A 20960-nucleotide genomic window follows, 5' to 3' on the forward strand; every position below is an offset into this window, starting at 1 on the left:
TTAAAAAAAATGTTTTTTCCATTAACATTTTCTAAAATCATGTTTTAGGCAAAATCCACAATGCAACTAGTTCGGCATATGAAGGGATACAAAGTTCTTTATAACAAAAGAGAAAAATATTTATTATACATTTTGCATGAAAAGGGTCTAAAATATTTTTTTAACGTTCAGCACTAGAAGGACATGTGTAGAATACAACATACAAGAGTTTTCAAATGTGATTTTTTTAGATGCTTTTTTCAATGAATATTTTCTAAAATCATGTTTTAGGCAAAATCCACAATGCGACCAGTTCAGCATATGACAGGAGACACTGTTTGAGTGTAACAAACGTGAAACAATTATTTTAGCCATTTCGCATGAAAACAGGGTCCAAAATCATTGGTTTTAGTTCAGCACTGGAAGTACAGGCGCGCTGTACAATAGGCAAGGGTTTTCAAGTCTGCAAGTACGTTTTAAGCTGAGTTCCATGAGCATTGTCCAAAATCATGTTTTAGGCCAAATCCACAATGCGACCAGTTCAGCATATGACAGGAGACACTGTTTGAGTGTAACAAACGTGAAACATTTATTTTTGCTATTTCGCATAAAAACAGGGTCCAAAATCATGGGTTTTCGTTCAGCACTGGAAGTACAGGTGCGCTCTACAATAGGCAAAGGTTTTCAAGTCTGCAAGTACGTTTTAAGCTGAGTTCCATGAACATTGTCCAAAATCATGTTTTAGGCCAAATCCACAATGCGACCAGTTCAGCATATGACAGGAGACACTGTTTGAGTGTAACAAACGTGAAACAATTATTTTAGCCATTTCGCATGAAAACAGGGTCCAAAATCATTGGTTTTAGTTCAGCACTGGAAGTACAGGCGCGCTGTACTGTCACGATTCAGACAGACGACCAGAGGACCACAATTGCGTCACACCAGAAAGTTTATTAAACTTAAGGGAAAAGGGAAGTAGGGAGTGAATGAAGGCTCCAGGGGTAACAGGGATCCCGTCCAATGCGCTGGGTCTGTGCCCCCCCCAGTGGCAGCGATGCGTCCTATGAAGCCGGTGGTGGGTGGTCCAGAAGTCCTGGGGGGGGGGAGACACAGACACAACAGGGCGGAATAAAACCAGGCAGCAGTACAGTTCAAGGGAATCCAAAATACGTAGTAGCAAGGCAGAAGGCTGGTCAGAGTTACCGGGATTGAAGAGTAGTCAGGAGTCGTAATGGCAGAAGCAGGTCTGGATCTCCTAAGGCCGAAGAGTATCCAATAAACAGGCAGGTCCGGGGGTCACAAAACCAGGGTGAGCCAGAAGCGCGAGCAAACAGGTTCCGGGTGTGAGCTTTGCAGACGATCTGACACCGGAGAGCTGAAAGACAGGGCCTTAAATACTGGGAGAGGTTAGTGGGTAATGCAGCGCAGCTGGCAGAGTAATTAGAGCCGAGCAGAGCAGGGACAGGTGGAGCTAGTTAGGCTGAGTAGAGAGAGGGAGGTGAGCAGAGTGGAAGATAGTGGAAACCAATTAAGGTGGTAACCCGGTGGAGTGAGAGGGCTCATGACAGAACCCCCCAAGGGACGGCCCCAGAAGTCCCAAGAGCAACACCACGCCGGGCGGGAGGAGGGGAGCCGGAGGAGGGCTAGAACTCCTCCGAACGGTCCGAGTGAACGTCCTCATCCTCGGAGGAAGCCGGAGGGCCGTGGTCGGGAGATGGGACAGGTCCCGAGACAGGATCAGGCACAGGACAGGAAGCCGAGCGGGCCGGACGGTTAGGGACCCCTCTGGGGCGGCCCCTACGGATTGCAGGTTGATCAGGATGCCGTTGGTGGAAAGCGGTGATGAGAGTCCTATCCACAATCCGACTAGCTGGCACCCAGGTCCTTTCCTCAGGTCCATAGCCCTCCCAGTCAATGAGGTACTGGAGACCCCTACCCCTCCGTCTGGACCGAAGCAGGCGGCGGACGGTGTAAACCAGACCACCATCGACGAGCCGTGGAGGAGGAGGACCAGGCGCAGCAGGGACCAGCGGACTCTCATGGATGGGCTTAATCTTAGACACATGGAAAGTGGGGTGCACCCTCAGGGGAATTAGGCAGTTGGAGCCGGACAGCAGTTGGGCTAATCACTCTTATGATAGGGAATGGGCCAATGAACCGAGGTGCCAGCTTCTGCGACTCCACCCTGAGTGGCAGGTTCTTCGATGACAACCACACCCTTTGACCAACATGGTAGGTGGGAGCAGGAATTCTCCGACGGTTGGCCCCGGTAGTGTAGCTGGCAACGGACCTGAGGAGTGTGGCTCGGGCTTGTGACCAGGTGCGGCGACATCGACGGGCAAAAGCAAGTGCAGATGGGCAAGTAACCTCCTCCTCCTGGCTGGCAAATAGAGGAGGCTGGTATCCATAAACACATTGGAAAGGGGACATACCGATGGCAGAGCAGGTCAGAGAATTGTGTGCGTACTCCACCCATGTCAATTGCTGCGACCAGGAGTGGGGGTTGCGTGAAGTCATGCATCGCAGTGCCTTCTCGAGCTCCTGATTAGCCCGCTCTGACTGCCCATTGGATTGGGGATGGAATCCGGAAGTCAGACTGACTGTGGCTCCCAGCAGGTGACAGAACTCCTTCCAAAAGCGGAGGAGAATTGTGGACCACGGTCAGAAACAACATCCCTTGGCAGTCCGTGGATCCGGAAGACGTGTTCCAGGACCACCTGGGCGGTCTCCTTGGCGGTTGGGAGCTTGGGGAGGGGAATGAAGTGTGCCATCTTGCTGAAACGGTCAACGATGGTGAGAATGACGGTCATGCCACTTGAAGGGGGCAGCCCCGTGACAAAGTCAAGGGCGATGTGAGACCAGGGACGTCTGGGCACAGGCAGGGGCTGCAGCAATCCGGCTGGGGGCTGGCAGGACGACTTGTGTTGGTTGCAGATGGGGCAGGCTTGGACGAATTCCCGTACATCCTTCCTCAGAGAGGGCCACCAGAACCTCTGGGCGAGCAGGTTGTAAGTGCGGGTGGAGCCAGGGTGACAAGCTAGGCGGGAGTCATGTCCCCACTGAATGACCTGGGACCTCAGGTCTTCGGGGACAAAAAGGCGGTCAGCTGGGCAAGTGCTGGGACCTGGCTGGTTACGGAGAGCCTCCAGCACCTGTTCCTCAACAGCCCAGGTCAGAGCTGCAACGATGCAGGGACTTGGCAGAATCGACACAGGGTCCTTGGAGGGGTGTCATCCTTCTGGAATTGACGGGAGAGGGCGTCTGGCTTGGTGTTGCGTGATCCAGGCCGGTATGACAGAGTGAAATTAAACCTGGTGAAGAACAGGGCCCAGCGGGACTGCCTGGAGTTCAACCGTTTGGCCGTGCGGATGTACTCCAAGTTCTTATGATCGGTCCAAACGAGAAATGGAATGGTGGACCCCTCCAGCCAGTGACGCCACTCCTCCAAGGCAAGCTTCACAGCCAGCAGCTCACGGTTCCCTATGTCGTAATTGCACTCAGAGGGGGACAACCGACGTGAGAAAAAGGCACAGGGATGGAGCTTCCTATCCTCCGCAGCCCACTGAGAAATCACAGCACCAACTCCCACATCCGAGGCGTCCACCTCCACAATGAATTGCCGGTCCACATCAGGCATCTGGAGGATGGGAGCGGAGGTGAACCTCACCTTGAGGGTACTGAAGGCTTTGTCGGCTGCTGGGGTCCAGGTGAAGGGGTTGCTTGGTGCTGGTTAGAGCAGTGAGAGGGGCAGCAACGGTACTGTAGTTCCGGATAAACTTCCTATAGAAGTTAGCAAACCCCAGAAACTGTTGCAGCTTCTTTCTGTTCTCCGGAACTGGCCACGAAGTGACTGCTGATACTTTGGCAGGATCCATTTGGATACTTCCTTCTGCCACTATGTACCCCAGGAAGGCCACTGTCTTGACGTGAAACTCACATTTCTCTGCCTTGGCGTAGAGGGAATTCTCCAGAAGACGATGAAGGACTTGCTGGACATGGCGGGTGTGTTCAGACAGGTTTCTGGAGTAAATTAAGATGTCATCCAGGTAAACGAAGACAAACTTGTTTAACATGTCCCGCAGTACATCATTCACTAGAGCCTGGAACACAGCAGGAGCATTGGTGAGGCCAAAAGGCATAACCAGATACTCGTAGTGGCCTGTTGGTGTATTGAATGCGGTTTTCCATTCATCTCCCTCCCGGATCCGCACTAGGTGGTAAGCGTTTCTGAGATCCAACTTGGTAAAAACAGTGGCTCCCTGGAGCAACTCAAAAGCAGAGGTGAGCAGAGGCAGAGGGTAACGGTTTTTCACTGTGATGTCGTTGAGTCCCCTGTAGTCGATGCAGGGGCGAAGAGATCCGTCCTTCTTCCCCACAAAGAAGAAGCCAGCACCAGCAGGAGATGAAGATGAACGGATTAATCCTGCGGACAGAGAGCCATTGATGTAGTCCTCCATGGACTTTCTTTCAGGAGCAGACAACGAATAAAGACGACCCCTTGGAGGAGCTGTTCCAGGGAGGAGGTCGATGGCACAGTCGTACGGTCGGTGAGGGGGCAGAGATGTGGCTCTTGCTTTGTTAAACACCTCTCTGAGACCATGGTAGCATTCTGGGACATTGGAGAGGTCCGGAGCGGAGTTAGTAGGTACTGGCCGAGGGGGTAGTGCGGCAGCAAGCAGGCAGGTTCGGTGGCAGTCCTCTCCCCACTCCCTGATCACCCCGGTCACCCAGTCGAGCTGAGGGTTGTGCCGGCGGAGCCATGGGTAACCCAGGATGAGGGGTTGGCCTGGAGAGGGGAGCAGGTGAAACTGGATAGTTTCTTGATGGTTTCGGACAGACCCATCGAGACCGGGGCCGTGACATGAGTGACCGATCCGAGTAAGTGTCCGTCCAGTGCCCGGGCAGGAATAGGAGGTGTCAAACGGAGGTTCTCCAGTCCCAGTTGGCGTGCCAGCTTGACGTCCATTATGTTGGCTTCGGCGCCAGAATCCACCAGAGCAGCCAGGGTGTGAGTTGAGTCAGAGAGGCGGAGGTGAACTTGCAGCAGGGGTTTGCGGTCGGAGGACTGGATGGTCATTGAACTCGACCGGACTCCCCCTACGCCCGGTGAGCTTCGGCCCTTTAAAGGGCAGGTTACCACACGATGTCCATCACCTCCACAATAGAGGCAGAGGTTTGAGGTGAAGCGGCGCTGGCGCTCTGCAGGAGTGAGGGAGGCTCGCCCAATCTCCATAGGCTCAGACTGATCAAGCTGACCAGGGTGAGTGGCAGTAGATGACAGGAGCCCAGTCGGATCTCTCCGAATGCCGGTAGTAGGTGGACCTTGGCGCCCCCCTCTCACGACGACGGGTCTGTATCCTTCTGTCGATCCTGACAGTCAGTGCGATGGCTTCATCAAGAGTGGAAGGCAGTTCATGGGAGACCAACTCGTCCTTGATATAGTCAGCCAAACTATGGAAGAACGCGTCCACCAACGGTGGTGTGTTCCAAGAACTTCGTCTAGCCAGGGTTCGGAAGTCGATGGAATGGTCTGCGACTGTACGTCTGCCTTGTCGAATACTGAACAGTTCACGAGACGCCTCTGCGGTGGGTGAATCCAGGTCAAACACCTTCAGCATCTCCTCAGCAAACAGGTCGAAGGTTGCACATGCGGGGGTTTGACGTTCGAACTCTGCTGTTCCCCAGAGTCGAGCTCGGCCCGTCAGGTGAGTGATGGCATACCCAACTTTAGCCCCCTCCGTGGCGAAGGTCCTTGGCTGCAAGGAGAACTGAAGTCGGCAGCTAGTCAGGAATGGCCGGACCTGGGTTGAATCGCCGTTGAACCGCTCGGGGTTTCCAATCTTGGGTTCGGAGCAGCGGCTGCAATGACCGGGGCAGGTAACTCGGGGGCTGGGCTGGTGGGCAGACTGGCTGGGGTAAGGTTGGTGAGGAGTTGAATGAGCATGGCGAGTTGTTGTTGCTGCTGCTGGAACTGCTGCTCATGCTCATCGGTTTCCATGTCGGGGAAAGTGTGCGCTGAGTCCATAATGGTCAGATCGTACTGTCACGATTCAGACAGACGACCAGAGGACCACAATTGCGTCACACCAGAAAGTTTATTAAACTTAAGGGAAAAGGGAAGTAGGGAGTGAATGAAGGCTCCAGGGGTAACAGGGATCCCGTCCAATGCGCTGGGTCTGTGCCCCCCCAGTGGCAGCGATGCGTCCTATGAAGCCGGTGGTGGGTGGTCCAGAAGTCCTGGGGGGGAGACACAGACACAACAGGGGCGGAATAAAACCAGGCAGCAGTACAGTTCAAGGGAATCCAAAATACGTAGTAGCAAGGCAGAAGGCTGGTCAGAGTTACCGGGATTGAAGAGTAGTCAGGAGTCGTAATGGCAGAAGCAGGTCTGGATCTCCTAAGGCCGAAGAGTATCCAATAAACAGGCAGGTCGGGGGTCACAAAACCAGGGTGAGCCAGAAGCGCGAGCAAACAGGTTCCGGGTGTGAGCTTTGCAGGCGATCTGACACCGGAGAGCTGAAAGACAGGGCCTTAAATACTGGGAGAGGTTAGTGGGTAATGCAGCGCAGCTGGCAGAGTAATTAGAGCCGAGCAGAGCAGGGACAGGTGGAGCTAGTTAGGCTGAGTAGAGAGAGGGAGGTGAGCAGAGTGGAAGATAGTGGAAACCAATTAAGGTGGTAACCCGGTGGAGTGAGAGGGCAGCATGTGTAATTAAACGTATAAATTCAGAAATGTTATTTTTATTTAATAATGTTTTTAACATTGTAGTTGTATGTTTCATGTACTGTTTTGAGATTTCCTTCTGAACATCATTTGTGAGAAAATACACACATTTACGTGCAACTTAATTCGGAAAATTGTTTTATTAATTTAACGCTGTTTTCATGCTTGACTTGATTAATACTTGGGGATACTGGTGCACTTTTCGGCGTCGAAAGGCCCTTTTTCGTAGTAGGCACAGTACACGATTTTCTTCATATGCATTTCTATATTTCATGAGAGTCTAAATTACACAATTTTCATTATTCATTTAATGCATTGTTAAAGAGGTTGTGAAAAAATAATGAAATATGTCGGCTTTCACTTATGGCACTTCCAAGGCCTTTCTATTGTGGTTATGTCAATCAGTATTATATACTTAGGCTATTGTAACGCGTTCAACCAAAGTTGCAAGTCAGAAATGTCCGTTTCCTAGTACCGACTAGACTTGAATGCTGTATTATGCCAACTTCCACATTCTCGTGGAAATGGGAAGTTGTAACTCCCACATGATTGTGTTCAAGTGGTTTCGGAAGTCGGAACAATTCTTAAACCAATAAGATTGGCAACAACATTTTCCTATTTCTCACTTGTAATTCCTACTTGGAGGGTCATTCCAGTGAAACTTCCCAGTCGGAACAGGTATTTCCGATAAGCTCTGATAGCACCCTGAACACGACATTAATATGTGTGATCGACAACGGTAGGGTCTGGGTCCCGGCGTGTCCAAATCCCCATACCCATTCCATAGGAGTGAGTAGTCAGTTCCACTATACTGTCCGTGCTATGTGAAGTAAGTATGGTGATTATTATTAAGGTTCCCTAGTCGTCTGAGATACCAACAAGTAAGGCTATACAAACATACAAATATCAATAAATATATATTTTCTCCCATTAGTTGTATTTGAGATTTGTGTCGTTTCTGGATGATTTAATTGAAATTGCAACCAACTTTCTATGGCTTGTTTTAGATATAGTGATATTTTTGAGAGATTATTTCATTTCAAATAACTGAAAGTGAGAGGTTGTAATTTGAGTAAAGGGGGAAATGCCATTACTGAACATGTGGTGATTAGAACAAAAGATTTTACTCTTGACTTTGGCGAATATTATCGCGCAGCAGTGTCCTAATGCCTGCGCGCAGTGGACTATTGAATGCATCGTTATAGCAGGCTGGCATTAGATTAGAACATAAGATTTCACTCTTGACTTCAGCGACTATTATTGCGCATAAAGGCCGGCAGTGTACTTATCACATTGTGCTTGCTGCCGAGTGGTTGATCCGGCAGTGTACTATTGGCCTCGTTTGCCATACAGCATAGTTAAATATAAAGAAGGTATATTGCGATGGGTTGTGCTTTGCCCGCGCGCAGTGTGCAGTTGCATCCGCGCATACTTTGGCCTCATTATAGCAGGCTAGCATTAAATTATAGTCACAAGATTTCACTCTTGACTATGTGGCGACTATTATTGCGTGTAAAGGCCAGCAGTGATCTATTGTTTTATGGGCGGGTGTATTATTGCGGGCGCACAAAGTGTATTGTTTTTTGGCGTACAGTGTGTTTTATAGGGCGCGGCCCGTGTATTGTTCTGGGGCTGCGCGTGTACTGTTTTGGAGTGCCCTGGTCAAAAAAAAGAGAAGTAAAGCATCCCTTCCGATAGCCGACAGAGGAGGCCTCCTGTGGACTGGGCCAATCGGGGTGGTGGGGAGATGGTGTCAATCAGCAGATGCCACTGCCGGCTTATACATTTCACATGGGCATTTCGAGGCTATACTCCGACTGTCCTAAGAAGGAAGCCAGCGCCATGGCCAGAACCTACAAACCGCTCAATCCACCCGTGGCAACGCCTCACGGGATGCAGCTCGCCGCCAAGGCTGCGCGCAAAGTCAACATATGAAAAAATCGTTGTGTACGAACCTGGGATACATTAGATTATGTTTACCAATCGATGACGTATTGACTCAATACGGGGTTTGCTTTCCGCTATCCGTACGCCGTTTAAATGTCTGACATAGTAACCGTGCTCCAGAAAACCACAGGTACATAATGTAGTTTCATCAGATTTCACAAGATGCGTTTCTGTGTGAAAAGACACGAATTTATGTGCTACTTAATTCAAGTGAAAAGACAGCTTACACACAACAACCATAAACGGATAGCCTATTTTCTTTGTTCTTCTTTATTATGGCTAATTAAACGTTATGAATATACAGAAATGTTGTCTTTATTTAATAAATGTTTCAAACATTGTAGTTGTATGCCTATGTACTGTTTGAGATATTCTGAACATCATTTGTGAGAAAATACACACATTTACGTGCAACTTAATTCGTGGGAAAATTGTTTTATTAATGCTAACGCTGTTTTCTATGCTTGATTTCGATTAATCACTTTGGGACACTGGCACTTTTGGTCAGAAGCCCCTTTTCCCGTGTAGGCAACAGTACACGATTTTCTTCATAATGAATTTCATATTTCGTAGAGTCTAAATTACACAATTTTCTTTCATTATTCACATTTAATACATGTTAAAGAGGTTAATGTAAAAATAATGAAATATGTCGGGTTTCACTTATGGCACTTCCAAGGCCCTTCTATTGTGGTTATGTCAATCATATTATATACTTAGGCTATTGTAACGCGTTCGCAACCAGTAAGAAGTCAGAAATGTCCGTTTCTAGTACCAACTAGCACTTGAATGCTGTATTATGCCAACTTCACATTCTCGTGGAAATGGGAAGTTGTAACTCCCATATGATTGTGTTCATGGTTTTGAAGTCGGAACAATTCTTAAACCAATAAGGATTAAGAACATTTTACACTATTTCTCACTTGTAATTCCTACTTGGAGGGTCATTCAAGTGAAACTTCCCAGTCGGAACTAGGTATTTCCGATAACTCTGATAGGACCCTGAAACGACATTAATATGTGTGATCGAGCAACAGTAGGTCTGGGTCCCGGCGTAGTCCAGTCCCCATACCCATTCCATAGGAGTGAGTGTCAGTAGTCTACTATATGTCCGTGCTATGTGAAGTAAGTATGGTGATTATTATTAGTTCTGGTCGTCTGAGATTACCAAACAAGTAAGGCTACATGCAACATACAATATCAATAAATATATATTTTTTCTCCTATTAGTATATTTGAGTTTGTTCTGTCGTTTCTGGATGATTTAATTGAAATTGCAACCAACTTTCTATGGCTTATTTTGATATAGTGATATTTGAGAGATTATTTCATTTCAAATAACTGAAAGTGGAGGTTGTAATTTGAATAAAGGGAAATGCCATTACTGAACATGTGGTGATTAGAACAAAAGATTTTACTCTTGACTTTGCGAATATTATCGCGCAGGCAGTGTCCTAATGCCTGCGCGCAGTGGACTATTGGCGTCGTTCGCCATAGCAGGCTGGCATTAAATTAGAACATAAGATTTCACTCTTGACTTTAGCGACTATTTGCGCATAAAGGGCCGGCAGTGTACTTTTTGCGCGACATTGTGCTTTTGCCTGCGCGCAGTGTGCAGTTGCATCCGCGCAGTGTACTATTGGCCCTCGTTTCATAAGCAGGCTAGCATTAAATTATAACACAAGATTTCACTCTTGACTATAGCGACTATTATTGCTTAGCAAAGGCCAGCAGTGATCTATTGTTTTTGGGCGCGCAGTGTATTATTGCGGGCGCACGCAAAGTGTATTGTTTTTTGGCGTACAGTGTGTTTTATGGGCGCGCAGTGTATTGTTCTGGGCGCGCAGTGTACTGTTTTGGGTGCGCGGTCAAAAAAAAAGAGAAGCAAGCATCCCTTCCGATAGCCGACAGAGGAGGCCTCCGTAACGGGCCAATCGGGGTGGTGGGGAGATGGTGTCCAATCAGCAGATGCCACTGCCGGCTTTAGACATTTCACATGGGCATTTCGGAGGCTATACTCCGACTGTCTAAGAAGGAAGCTAGCGCCATGGCCAGAACCTAGCAAACCGCTCGCAAATCCACCCGTGGCAACGCCACAGGATGCACGCTCGCCGCCAAGGCTGCGCGCAAAGTCAACATGTAAGGGAAAATCGTTGTGTACGAACCTGGGATATTTACGTTAAGGATTATGTTTACCAATCGATGACAGTATTGACTCAATACGGGGTTTGCTTTCCGCTATCCGTCGCCGTTTAAATGTCTGACATATAACCGTGCTCGAGAAAACCACAGGTAGCATAATGTATTTCATCAGATTTCGTGCGTTTCTGTGGTGAAAAGACATGTAATTTATGTGCTACTTAATTCGTGCGAAAGACAGCAATTTAACACACAACAACCATAAACGGATAGCCTATTTTTCTTTATTTTCTTTATTATGGCTAATTAAACGTTATGAATATACAGAAATGTTGTCTTTATTTAATAATGTTTCAAACATTGTAGTTGTATGCCTATGTACTGTTTGGAGATATTCTGAACATCATTTTGTGAGAAATATACACATTTACGTGCAACTTAATTCGTGGGAAAAATTGTTTTATTAATGCTAACGCTGTTTTCTATGCTTGATTTCGATTAATACTTTGGGACACTGGTGCACTTTTGGTCAGAAAGCCCCCTTTTCCGTGTAGGCAACAGTACACGATTTTCTTCATAATGCATTTCACATATTTCGTAGAGTCTAAATTACACAATTTTCTTCATTATTCATTTAATACATGTTAAAGAGGTTAATGTAAAAATAATGAAATATGTCAGCTTTCACTATGGCACTTCCTTAAGGCCTTTCTATTGTGGTTATGTCAATCATATTATATACTTAGGCTATTGTAACGCGTTCAACCAGTTAGCAAGTCAGAAATGTCCGTTTCCTAGTACCGACTAGCACTTGAATGCTGTATTATGCCAACTTCTCACATTCTCGTGGAAAATGGGAAGTTGTAACTCCCACATGATTGTGTTCAAGTGGTTTTGAAGTCGGAACAATTCTTAAACCAATAAGATTGGCAACAACATTTCGACTATTTCTCACTTGTAATTCCTACTTGGAGGGTCATTCAAGTGAAACTTCCCCAGTCGGAACTAGGTATTTCCGATAACTCTGATAGCACCCTGAACACGACATTAATATGTGTGATCGAGCAACAGTAGGGTCTGGGTCCCGGCGTGTCCAGTCCCCATACCCATTCCATAGGAGTGAGTGTCAGTAGTCTACTATATGTCCGTGGTATGTGAAGTAAGTATGGTGATTATTATTAAGGTTCTGGTCGTCTGAGATACCAACAAGTAAGGGCTATACAACATACAATATCAATAAATATATATTTTCTCCTATTAGTGTATTTGAGTTTGTTCTGTCGTTTCTGGATGATTTAATTGAAATTGCAACCAACTTTCTATGGCTTGTTTTAGATATAGTGATATTTGAGAGATTATTTCATTTCAAATAACTGTAAAGTGAGAGGTTGTAATTTGAATAAAGGGGGAAATGCCATTACTGAACATGTGGTGATTAGAAGAAAAGATTTTACTCTTGACTTTGGCCGAATATTATCGCGCGGCAGTGTCCTAATGCCCGCGCGCAGTGGACTATTGGCATCGTTCGCCATAGCGATACTGACATTAGATTTAAACACAAGATTTCACTCTTGACTTCAGCGACTTATTATTGCGCATAAAGGGCCGGCAGTGTACTTTTTTGCGCGCACATTGTGCTTTTGCCTGCGCGCAGTGTGCAGGTGCATCCGCGCAGTGTACTATTGGCCTCGTTTGCCATAGCAGGCTAGCATTAAATTATAACACAAGATTTCACTCTTGACAGCTATTATTGCAGTAAAGGCCGGCAGTGCTACTTTGCGCGCACATTGTGCTTTGCCTGCGCGCAGTGTGCAGTTGCATCCGCGCAGTGTACTATTGGCCTCGTTTGCCATAGCAGGCTAGCATTAAATTATAACACAAGATCCTTCACTCTTGACTATGGCGACTATTATTGCGTGTAAAGGCCAGCAGTGATCTATTGTTTTGGGCGCCCATGTATTATTGCGGGCGACACGCAAAGTGTATTGTTTTTTGGCGTACAGTGTAGTTTTATGGGCGCGCAGTGTGTTGTTTTGGGTGCGCAGTGTACTGTTTTGGGTCCGAGTCAAAAAAAGAGAAGCAAAGCATCCCTTCCGATAGCCGACAGAGGAGGCCTCGTAACCGGGCCAATCGGGGTGGTGGGGAGATGGTGTCCAATCAGCAGATGCCACTGCCGGCTTTATACATTCACATGGGCATTTCGAGGCTATACTCCGACTGTCTAAGAAGGAAGCTAGCGCCATGGCCCAGAACCAAGCAAACCGCTCGCAAATCCACCCGTGGCAAAGCCACAGGATGCAGCTCCCGCCGCCAAGGCTGCGCGCAAAGTCAACATGTAAGGAAAATCGTTGTGTACGAACCTGGGATATTTACGTTAGGATTATGTTTCAATCGATGACAGTATTGACTCAATACGGGTTTTGCTTTCCGCTATCCGTAGCCGTTTAAATGTCTGACGATATAACCAGTCCTCAGAAACCACAGGTAGCATAATGTATTTCATCAGATTTCGTGACGTTTCTGTGTGAAAAGACTCGAATTTATGTGCTACTTAATTCGTGCGAAAAGACAGCAATTTAACACACAACAACCATAAACGGATAGCCTATTTTTTTTTTTATTTTCTTTATTATGGCTAATTAAACGTTATGAATATACAGAAATGTTGTCTTTATTTAATAATGTTTCAAACATTGTAGTTGTATGCCTATGTACTGTTTGAGATTTTCTGAACATCATTTGTGAGAAAATACACACATTTACGTGCAACTTAATTTGTGGGAAAAAATTGTTTTATTAATGCTAACGCTGTTTTCTATGCTTGATTTGATTTAATACTTTGGGATACTGGTGCACTTTTGGTCAGAAAGGCCCCTTTTCCGTGTAGGCAACAGTACACGATTTTCTTCATAATGCATTTCATACTTCGGAGAGTCTAAATTACACAATTTTCTTCATTATTCATTTAATATGTCAAGGTTCAGACAGACGACAAGAGGACCACAATTGCGTCACACCAGAAAGTTTATTAAAACTTAAGGGAAAAGGGAAGTTGGGAGTGAGTGAAGGCTCCAGGGGTTCTTCCGTCCAATGTGCTGGGTCTGTGCCCCCCCAGTGGCAGCGATGCGTCCGATGACGCCGGTGGTTGGTGGTCCAGAAGTCCTGGGGGGAGGAAACACAGACACAACGGGCGGATGAAACAAGGCAGAAGTACAGTTCAAGGGAAATCCAAATACGTTGTAGCAAGGCAGAAGGCTGGTCAGAGTTACCGGGGGTCGAAGAGTAGTCAGGAGTCGTAATGGCAGAAAGCAGGTCTGGTTATCCTGGGGCAGAAGAGTATCCAAGAATCAGGCAGGTCCGGGGTCACAAAACAAGGGTGAGCCAGAAGCGCGAGCAAACAGGTTCGGGTGTGAGCTTTGCAGACGATCTGACAAAGGAGAGCTGAAAGACAGGACTATAAATACTGGGAGAGGTTAGTGGGTAATGCAGCGCAGCTGGCAGAGTAATTAGAGCCGAGCAGAGCAGGGACAGGTGGAGCTAGTTAGGCTGAGTAGAGAGAGAGTGGTGAGCAGAGTGGAAACAAATTAAGGTGGTAACCCGGTGGAGTGAGAGGGCTCATGACAGAACCCCCCAAGGGACGGCCCCAGAAGTCCCAAGAGCAACACCACGCCGGGCGGGAGGAGGGGAGCCGGAGGAGGGCTAGAACTCCTCCGAACGGTCCGAGCGAACGTCCTCATCCTCGGAGGAAGCCGGAGGGCCGTGGTCGGGAGATGGGACAGGTCCCGAGACAGGATCAGGCACAGGACAGGAAGCCGAGCGGGCAGGACGGTTAGGGATCCCTCTGGGGCGGCCCCCTACGGATTGCAGGTTGATCAGGATGCCGTTGGTGGAAGGCGGTGATGAGAGTCCTATCCACAATCCGACTAGCTGGCACCCAGGTCCTTTCCTCAGGTCCATAGCCCTCCCAGTCAATGAGGTACTGGAGACCCCTACCCCTCCGTCTGGACCGAAGCAGGCGGCGGACGGTGTAAACCAGACCACCATCGACGAGCCGTGGAGGAGGAGGACAAGGCGCAGCAGGGACCAGCGGACTCTCATGAACGGGCTTAATCTTAGACACATGGAAAGTGGGGTGCACCCTCATGGAACTAGGCAGTTGGAGCCGGACAGCAGTTGGGCTAATCACTCTTATGATAGGGAATGGGCCAATGAACCGAGGTGCCAGCTTTTGCGACTCCACCCTGAGTGGCAGGTTCCTTGACGACAACCACACCCTTTGACCAACATGGTAGGTGGGAGCAGGGATTCTCCGACGGTTGGCCCCGGTAGTGTAGCTGGCAACGGATCTGAGAAGTGTGGCTCGGGCTTGTGACCAGGTGCGGCGACATCGACGGGCAAAAGCAAGTGCAGATGGGCAAGTAACCTCCCCTTCCTGGCTGGCAAATAGAGGAGGCTGGTATCCATAAACACATTGGAAAGGGGACATACCGATGGCAGAGCAGGTCAGAGAATTGTGTGCGTACTCCACCCATGTCAATTGCTGCGACCAGGAGTGGGGGGTTGCGTGAAGTCATGCATCGCAGTGCCTTCTCGAGCTCCTGATTTGCCCGCTCTGACTGCCCATTGGATTGGGGGATGGAATCCGGAAGTCAGACTGACTGTGGCTCCCAGCAGGTGACAGAACTCCTTCCAAAAAGCGGAGGAGAATTGTGGACCACGGTCAGAAACTACATCCTTTGGCAGTCCGTGGATCCGGAAGACGTGTTCCAGGACCACCTGGGCGGTCTCCTTGGCGGTTGGGAGCTTGGGGAGGGGAATGAAGTGTGCCATCTTGCTGAATCGGTCAACTATGGTGAGAATGACGGTCATGCCACTTGAAGGGGGCAGCCCCGTGACAAAGTCAAGGGCGATGTGAGACCAGGGGCGTCTGGGCACAGGCAGGGGCTGCAGCAATCCGGCTGGGGGGCTGGCAGGACGACTTGTGTTGGTTGCAGATGGGGCAGGCTTGGACGAATTCCCGTACATCCTTTCTCAGAGAGGGCCACCAGAACCTCTGGGCGAGCAGGTTGTAAGTGCGGGTGGAGCCAGGGTGACAAGCTAGGCGGGAGTCATGTCCCCACTGAACGACCTGGGACCTCAGGTTTTCGGGGACAAAAAGGCGGTCAGCTGGGCACGTGCTGGGACCGGGCTGGTTACGGAGAGCTTCCAGCACCTGTTCCTCAACAGCCCAGGTCAGAGCTGCTACGATGCAGGGACTCGGCAGAATCGACACAGGATCCTTGGAGGGGTTGTCATCCTTCTGGAATTGACGGGAGAGGGCGTCTGGCTTGGTGTTGCGTGATCCAGGCCGGTATGACAGAGTGAAATTAAACCTGGTGAAGAACAGGGCCCAGCGGGACTGCCTGGAGTTCAACCGTTTGGCCGTGCGGATGTACTCCAAGTTCTTATGATCGGTCCAAACGAGAAATGGAATGGTGGACCCCTCCAGCCAGTGACGCCACTCCTCCAAGGCAAGCTTCACAGCCAGCAGCTCTCGGTTCCCTATGTCGTAATTGCACTCAGAGGGGGACAACCGACGTGAGAAAAAGGCACAGGGATGGAGCTTCCTATCCTCCGCAGCCCACTGAGAAATCACAGCACCAACTCCCACATCCGAGGCGTCCACCTCCACAATGAATTGCCGGTCCACATCAGGCATCTGGAGGATGGGAGCGGAGGTGAACCTTACCTTGAGGGTACTGAAGGCCTTGTCGGCTGCTGGGGTCCAGGTGAAGGGTTGCTTGGTGCTGGTTAGAGCAGTGAGAGGGGCAGCAACGGTACTGTAGTTCCGGATAAACTTTCTATAGAAGTTAGCAAACCCCAGAAACTGTTGCAGCTTCTTTCTGTTCTCCGGAACTGGCCATGAAGTGACTGCTGATACCTTGGCAGGATCCATTTGGATACTTCCCTCTGCCACTATGTACCCCAGGAAGGCCACTGTCTTGACGTGAAACTCACATTTCTCTGCCTTGGCGTAGAGGGAATTCTCCAGAAGACGATGAAGGACTTGCTGGACATGGCGGGTGTGTTCAGACAGGTTTCTGGAGTAGATTAAGATGTCATCCAGGTAAACGAAGACAAACTTGTTTAACATGTCCCGCAGTACATCATTCACTAGAGCCTGGAACACAGCAGGAGCATTGGTGAGGCCAAAAGGCATAACCAGATACTCGTAGTGGCCTGTTGGTGTATTGAATGCGGTCTTCCATTCATCTCCCTCCCGGACCCGCACAAGGTGGTAAGCGTTTCTGAGATCCAACTTGGTAAAAACAGTGGCTCCCTGGAGCAACTCAAAAGCAGAGGTGAGCAGAGGGAGAGGGTAACGGTTTTTCACTGTGATGTCGTTGAGTCCCCTGTAGTCGATGCAGGGGCGAAGAGATCCGTCCCTCTTCCCCACAAAGAAGAAGCCAGCACCAGCCGGAGATGAAGATGAACGGATCAATCCTGTGGACAGAGAGTCATTGATGTAGTCCTCCATGGACTTTCTTTCAGGAGCAGACAACGAATAAAGACGGCCCCTTGGAGGGGCTGTTCCAGGGAGGAGGTCGATGGCACAGTCGTACGGTCGGTGAGGGGGCAGAGATGTGGCTCTTGCTTTGTTAAACACTTCTCTGAGACCATGGTAGCATTCTGGGACATGGGAGAGGTCAGGAGCGGAGTTAGTAGGTACTGGCCGAGGGGGTAGTGCGGCAGCAAGCAGGCAGGTTCGGTGGCAGTCCTCTCCCCACTCCCTGATCACCCCGGTCACCCAGTCGAGCTGAGGGTTGTGCCGGGCGGAGCCATGGGTAACCCAGGATGAGGGGTTGGCCTGGAGAGGGGAGCAGGTGAAACTGGATAGTTTCTTGATGGTTTCCGGACAGACCCATCAAGACCGGGGCCGTGACATGAGTGACCGATCCGAGTAAGTGTCCGTCCAGTGCCCGGGCAGGAATAGGAGGTGTCAAACGGAGGTTCTCCAGTCCCAGTTGGCGTGCCAGCTTGATGTCCATTATGTTGGCTTCGGGCGCCAGAATCCACCAGAGCAGCCAGGGTGTGAGTTGAGTCAGAGAGGCGGAGGTGAACTTGCAGCAGGGGTTTGCGGTCGGAGGACTGGATGGTCATTGAGCTCAACCGGACTCCCCCTATGCCCGGTGAGCTTCGGCTTTTAAAGGGCAGGTTACCACACGATGTCCATCACCTCCACAATAGAGGCAGAGGTTTGAGGTGAAGCGGCGCTGGCGCTCTGCAGGAGTGAGAGAGGCTCGCCCAATCTCCATAGGCTCAGACTGATCAAGCTGACTTGGGTGAGTGGCAGTAGCTGACAGGAGCCCAGTCGGATCTCTCCGAATGCCGGTAGTTGGTGGACCTTGGCGCCCCCCTCTCACGACGACGGGTCTGTATCCTTCTGTCGATCCGGACAGTCAGTGCGATGGCTTCATCAAGAGTGGAAGGCAGTTCATGGGAGACCAACTCGTCCTTGATATAGTCAGCCAAGCTATGGAAGAACGCGTCCACCAACGATGGTGTGTTCCAAGAACTTCGTCTTGCCAGGGTTCGGAAGTCGATGGAATGGTCTGCGACTGTACGTCTGCCTTGTCGAATACTGAACAGTTCACGAGACGCCTCTGTGGTTGGTGAATCCAGGTCAAACACCTTCAGCATCTCCTCAGCAAACAGGTCGAAGGTTGCACATGCGGGGGTTTGACGTTCGAACTCTGCTGTTCCCCAGAGTCGAGCTCGGCCCGTCAGGTGAGTGATGGCATACCCGACCTTAGCCCCCTCCGTGGCGAAGGTCCTTGGCTGCAAGGAGAACTGAAGTCGGCAGCTAGTCAGGAATGGCCGGACCTGGGTAGAATCGCCGTTGAACCGCTCGGGGTTTCCAATCTTGGGTTCGGGGCAGCGGCTGCAATGACCGGGGCAGGTAACTCGGAGGCAGGGCTGGTGGGCAGACTGGCTGGGGTAAGGTTGGTGAGGAGTTGGATGATCATGGCGAGTTGTTGTTGCTGCTGCTGGGACTGCTGCTGGTGCTGCTGGAACTGCTGATGCTGTTGGTGGCCGACCTGAAGCAGAGAGGTGATGTCGCCGCTCATGCGGCCTAGCTCTCTCTCAGTGTGTTCCAGGCGTAGCATGGCGGTGGGTTGCTCAGGTCCTTCGGTTTCCATGTCGGGGGAAGTGTGCGCTGAGTCCATGATGGTCAGATCGTACTGTCAAGGTTCAGACAGACGACAAGAGGACCACAATTGCGTCACACCAGAAAGTTTATTAAAACTTAAGGGAAAAAGGGAAGTTGGGAGTGAGTGAAGGCTCCAGGGGTTCTTCCGTCCAATGTGCTGGGTCTGTGCCCCCCCCCCAGTGGCAGCGATGCGTCCGATGACGCCGGTGGTTGGTGGTCCAGAAGTCCTGGGGGGGGAGGAAACACAGACACAACGGGGCGGATGAAACAAGGCAGAAGTACAGTTCAAGGGAAATCCAAATACGTTGTAGCAAGGCAGAAGGCTGGTCAGAGTTACCGGGGTCGAAGAGTAGTCAGGAGTCGTAATGGCAGAAAGCAGGTCTGGTTATCCTGGGGCAGAAGAGTATCCAAGAATCAGGCAGGTCCGGGGTCACAAAACAAGGGTGAGCCAGAAGCGCGAGCAAACAGGTTCCGGGTGTGAGCTTTGCAGACGATCTGACAAAGGAGAGCTGAAAGACAGGACTATAAATACTGGGAGAGGTTAGTGGGTAATGCAGCGCAGCTGGCAGAGTAATTAGAGCCGAGCAGAGCAGGGACAGGTGGAGCTAGTTAGGCTGAGTAGAGAGAGAGTGGTGAGCAGAGTGGAAACAAATTAAGGTGGTAACCCGGTGGAGTGAGAGGGCTCATAACATAATAGTCGCCAAAGTCAAGAGTGAAATCTTGTGTTATAATTTAATGCTAGCCTGCTATGGCAAACGAGGCCAATAGTAAACTGCGTGGATTCAACTGCACACTGCGCGCAGGCATTAGGACACTGCCGCGCGATAATATTCGCCAAAGTCAAGAGTGAAATCTTTTGTTCTAATCACCACATGTTCAATAATGGCATTTCCCCACTTTATTCAAATTACAACCTCTCACTTTCAGTTATTTGAAATGAAATAATCTCTCAAATATCACTATATCTAAAACAAGCCATAGAAAGATGGTTGCAATTTCAATTAAATCATCCAGAAACCACAGAACAAACTCAAATACACTAATAGGAGAAAATATATATTTATTGATATTGTATGTTGTATAGCCTTACTTGTTGGTATCTCAGACGAACAGAACCTTAATAATAATCACCATACTTACTTCACATAGCACGGACATATAGTAGACTACTGACACTCACTCCCATGGAATGGGTATGGGGACTGGACACGCCGGGACCCAGACCCTACTGTTGTCGATCACACATATTAATGTCGTGTTCAGGGTGCTATCAGAGTTATGGAGAAATACCTAGTTCCGACTGGGAAGTTTCACTTGAATGACCCTACAAGTAGGAATTACAAGTGAGAAATAGTGAAAATGTTGTTGCCAATCTTATTGGTTTAAGAATTGTTCCGACTTCAAAACCCCTTGAACACAATCATGTGGGAGTTACAACTTCCCATTTTCCACGAGAATGTGAAGTTGGCATAATACAGCATTCAAGTGCTAGTCGGTACTTGGAAACGGACATTTCTGACTTGCTAACTGGTTGAACGTGTTAAAACAAGTATATAATATGATTGACATAACCATAATAGAAAGGCCTTGGAAGTGCCATAAGTGAAAGCCGAAATTTCATCATTTTACAATAACCTCTTTAACATGTATTAAATGAATTATGAAGAAAATTGTGTAATTTAGGCTCTACGAAATATGAATTGCATTATGAAGAAAATAGTGTACTGTTGCCTACACGGAAAAGGGGCCTTTCTGACCAAATGTGCACCAGTATCCAAAAGTATTAAAGTATTAATCGAAATCAAGCATAGAAAACAGCGTTAACATTAATACGGGTGGCAGGTATCTTAGTGGGTAAGAGCGTTGTGCCAGTAACGGAAAGGTCGCTGGTTCTAATCCCCGGGCCGACTAGGTGAAAAATCTGTCGATGTGCCCTTAAGCAAGGCACTTAACCCTAAATGCTCTGGATAAGAGCGTCTGC

This window comes from Coregonus clupeaformis, unplaced genomic scaffold (assembly GCF_020615455.1).
Source record: "Coregonus clupeaformis isolate EN_2021a unplaced genomic scaffold, ASM2061545v1 scaf0108, whole genome shotgun sequence".
Taxonomy (NCBI): domain Eukaryota; kingdom Metazoa; phylum Chordata; class Actinopteri; order Salmoniformes; family Salmonidae; genus Coregonus; species Coregonus clupeaformis.